Raw genomic sequence first — 5135 nt, 5'->3', positions numbered from 1 at the left:
ATAGATAGATAAGATAAAACTTACTTGGAAACGGATGCGTGGCGTTCGATCATGTAATAATATAAATATTGTATAAATATATGCATATATATCCATACATATATGTACATACCTACATCTATATGTATACATACATGCCTATATGGGTACAGGATATCACAAAAAGCGTTAAACACAATGAGAAACGAAAACATAAAAACGAAAACAGAAAACGAACTTTTTTCGAACAGCGAAAAAACAAACAAACAGAATAAACGAGACATGCAACATAAAGAATATTTCCCTTCATCAGTTGTCCCTTTTCCATCTAATCAACCTACCCCCTCCCCCAAAATTTCAGGCCTTGTGTTAGAGCAGAAAGGAATATTAGTAGAGCATGACTATTCATCTAAGCTGACTTGCCAACTTTTGTTGTAGAGGTGAGGAGAGGTGTAGGGAGGAGAATAAAATCAGAGCTAAAGGGATGGTTGAGTAAATTTGCAATTTTCAAGACCAAGAATGTCATGTCTATAAAGGCAATAAATATACAGTTTGGAGTTGGAATGGCAACTGTACACAGATTTTGTCATGAATAGTCGCAAAATTTGTGCAAAATGTTCTCCCTAAATACTCCGTAACGAGAGTTCTCGCAAGAACTACTTAAGCAGAGATGGGTATCACAGCTGTCCTTCACCCTCCCTAGAGTATAAATCTTGCTCTCTGTGAATTTTGGTTGTTTCCTTAACTCAGAAGGGTTTTGAAGATGAAGGAGGCTGTGACAAGATTCTTGGACACCAATTTGTAGGACTTCCATGGGGCCTGCACAGAGGGCTGGAGCGCTGTAACAGGTATATTAATATCAGAGGAACCTATTTCGGAACTGATTAGAGTTTTGAACTTCTTTGAAATCAATGTCTCTCCTGAAAAAGTCTGAAAACTTCTACAGTGCACCTCTTCTCTTTCTGTTCTTCCCATTTGCATTTTCCCTCAGGAAAATCATCAATATTCAAACTTTGGTAAAGTGGTCCATAATTACCGATGCCTGAAGATATGACGTATGGAGAAGTAAAGCAATACTTTGCAAGGGCATATATCACGAGCTGCTGTTCATTAAAATAAAGGTAAATATGCATAAGACTATCGAAAATTAAGAAACGCTACGCGAAAACGCCGCAGCAGTATTTATTGAGCTTCCTAGTATTACCGTGATATTTTCTGAAACGTGACTATATAGATCTTTGTAGAAATGGTGGTGTAATGTTACCATTGCACCATTTAAATATCGGATAATTGATACGTTCATCAACTGTCATAATGTTTTAAATTAACAGCTAAATCAGTGTAAGACTTAGCTCTCCTTTTCTTCTTCCAGCTTGCTTCTATGCAACATCATCGTCATTACTTAGTCTATATTTAATAAATTATTGTTATATTTTTTATAGAAAATAATGTCAAGCACATAATGTTCTTATTCGTGTTTTTGGCGAGCTGGCAGAATAAGTTAGAAGACGTTGGTTGGCAAAATTGCTTTGTGGTACTTTTTTCGACTCATTACGTCCCTAGTTCAAATTCCGACGATGCTGATTTTGTCTTTCATACTTTCAGAGTCGATAAATAAGTTCCAGCTAAGCACTGGGGTCAATGTAATCGACAAACCCCTTCCTTTCAAAATAGTTGGCTTTGTGCCAAAATTTGAAACCATTATTATATTAAGGGTATTCTTAATATAACATGGGTGCTGGACGAACGGACAGGCGAACGGACTGACTAGTTAAATTGCTCGGGGTTTGATTTGTTCCAGATCTCCAAGGGAACAAGAACTGGGAACAGGTGACGAGCAGTGTGACAAGTCTCACCCAGAAATAAACTCTGAAGGGTCAGTCGGAGGTGGCGAACATAAAGATCTCATTCGTCATTTACTACCGACGAATGCTCGTGCCTTGCTCCGTTTCAGGGTAACCCAGAATGGAACATTTCCTCTTCTGCTTTCCTTGGAGTGAACGGTCGTGTTTTGACTGAGCTGAAGTCCTGGGTCAAGCGTCAACCGAGGCATGGTGCCTGGCAATTTGAGCGCCGTAAAGGGCACACAACCCTCGGCCAGTCGTGTAATGCGAGCCCACCATGGTGTTTTATAGAAAATTAGAGGCGGCTATGAGTGACAAAATTCTTGGGAAAATCTGTGCGTTTTTTCGGTAGACTTTTGTATCAAGACCCACGGATACTTTCCTGAAATTCCTACCGTTGCAGTGCTACAGGGGAGACATTGTCAGTTCGAAATGATCTCTACAGGCATGGGAATGTCAGCCCCGACTGCCCAAGATGCACGTAGAGAGATAAAACCACCTTGCCACCTCTCGTCTAGTTCCCAAGCATTGCTGACTTATCGATTTATGTTGAATGGTAGCCATCACGTGTATGTCAGGCACCCAAACATCCCTTTGTAGATCGCCCCACCGCTTTCCTTTGGTATAAAGGTGCAGCCTCTTTTCCTCTGTTTAGTGGCTTTGGTGAAATACGTTGTGAGGTGAACGAGGATGAAAAGACTGGAGGCAGACACCTTCTTCGCACAAGCCTTTTTGGACTTTTAAAATTCCATTTGAAAAGAGAAGTGAGAGTTGAGAGCGAAAGCGCTGTCACCCAATCACCAATTAAATGTTTTGAAACGTGAGTGGATATGGTGAGAGTGGCTCGAGTAAGTGAGCCCACTCTAAAATGATGTCTGTAGGCTGAGGTCCACGTATGAGAGACAGGAGTAGTTGATGTACAGCTGATGAGTAGGGTAGCTTGGGACCTATGGAGTACCTTGGTTACCCTTGTGTTGTTTTCCTCCTGTTAGAGAATTTATTTCTTTGACTGTTTCTTTTAAGTTTTACACGGTTTTGTGTAAATCCTTAGTCCTAAGTGTTTTTTGCGGTCCTTGTGGCCAATAAAGAATTATTATTATTATTATCACTATTATTGTGGCTGTTGTTGCTGTTGTTCTTGTTGTCGTCATCGTCCTTATTATAGTTGCTGCTGCCGCTGCTGCAGCTAATGCTGTTTTTTTTTGTTACTGTTTTGTTGCTTTTTTTTCATCATCATCATCATCATCGGCGGCATCGTTATTTTTCAAAATCTATTTGACGCTAATTTTGTTAACAGTGATGTTGCTATGAGGTTTGGTGACAGCATCACGTTTCCAATTACAAGAATTTTTCTAAGGATTCTGACAGAATACAAAATGACACTTTACTGCCGGTCGACAATATGTGTCCGAATCAGAATTTATTTCAGCTTTTTTATGGTAAGCAGTTCGGATGTTGAGCCAAACACACTAACCCTAACACTAATTACCACAGAAGCAACGTTTGAAAAGCAATTCTTCTCTTTGGTGCTCACATCTCTCTTCAGATTCAGAATCCAAATTCTGCCGAGGTCAGTTTTGCCTTTCAATCACAACATATAGACCTAGTCAGATATTAAATCTTGATGTTATCAAATGACCACTTCCTTAAATTTCAAGTGTTTGACCTGTGCTAAGAGCTATGAGTATCACTTTGTTTTTGAAATCATTTATGTGTAAATATATATACATCTATACATACATACACACACACGCACGCATATATATACGAGGTCTGATCAATAAGTGTCTGGACTGTTGCGAGAGTAACGAAGCAAAAGCACGTAGAATGCAGCTGTTTGGCAAAGATTGAATTTGAACTTTATTGTGCATGCGCAGTAAGCTTTAACGTTTTAGGTCACTTCCGTTGTTTACGGCAGAAAGTTGTCATGGCGATACCTACTCAGGGGCCAACGCAAAGCTGTACAAAGTGTATGGAGAGGAGTGTATGAGCCGCACACAAGTGGTTCAGACGTTTCCAAGATGGTCGGAACGTTCTGGGAGGTCGGCAAACATCGTAGATGTACGTGCAGCTGTTAGGGGAAATCGTCGAATCATCATCCGTGTGTTATCAGAGAATGCGCAGTTACGATTCAGTTTAGTCCATTATCACTGAAGATTTGAGTAGGAGACGCGTGTCTGCCAAGATACTCGGTTTTCAGTTGCACAAGATCTATTTGATTGTGTCTAGGACGATGAAAACTTGTTGAAAACTTTGCGTAGGCCTCTGGGCAGAAATCGCCATGCTTTTGGCAAAATCTGATGCAGATTCTCTGCTCAACTTTGTCATATACTTAATGAAAAACATTTCCGTAACGAACTTAAAGGAATAAACACGCACATATATATATACAGATATATGTATATACACAACTATATATATATATATATATATATATACGCACAAATATATGCACGTGTATATGTATATATATATGTATAGATGTATGTATGGATGTATGTATGCATATGCCCATGAATGCATAAATCCATGTATGCATATGTGTATATATATATATGTGTGTGGATGTATGTATGAACTGATTGATAGATAGGCAGACAAAGACGGACGGATAGATAGATAGATGGATAGAGAGATAGACAGACATATCTGTGTGTGTATACTTGTGTGAGAGTATTTATGCATATATGTATACATACGTATGCATATACATACAGAGAAAAGTGTCTCTTTAAACAAGCTATATGAAAGACATAATACGACAATTATGTTTGGGGTAAATCTTTTACATTAAGGATATATTTTGTGTTTTCTTCAAAGTCCTTTGTATTGAATGTAAAACAATTTTCCTAAGTCTATTAGGCTTTCAATATTGTCCCCATTTCCTTTGCTGCTTATTACAAAACCTGGCAACACTAAGCCACTATTCTTCATATCCTTTAGAAGATAAGGTTAAGGTCTTGGAATATTAATAGAAAAACCAATGTAATTGTTCCAACCTAAATACCATGGATCAACAATGAAACGTGACGAAAATGTTCAAAATATTTTATGAGTGTGAGCGTGTATATGTGTGTCCGCGAGTGTGTGTGTGTGTGCGCGTGTGTATGCACACATTTTTTCCATTTTATTTTTGTTAATAACCTTTCGCGAGGATCCTTCGCATCTACGATGGGGCTACGAACTATACGATGAAAATCCAGAGTTACTCGGGGTCGGTGAATTTTTATTAAAAATGCGAAGTTGGTTTATTAATTTTTTTAAAAATCGATATTCACGAAATAATCATACTTTCTGATAGTTTAATGCTAA

This window comes from Octopus bimaculoides, chromosome 22 (assembly GCF_001194135.2).
Source record: "Octopus bimaculoides isolate UCB-OBI-ISO-001 chromosome 22, ASM119413v2, whole genome shotgun sequence".
Classification (NCBI taxonomy): domain Eukaryota; kingdom Metazoa; phylum Mollusca; class Cephalopoda; order Octopoda; family Octopodidae; genus Octopus; species Octopus bimaculoides.
Note: the sequence above shows the minus strand (reverse complement) of the source record.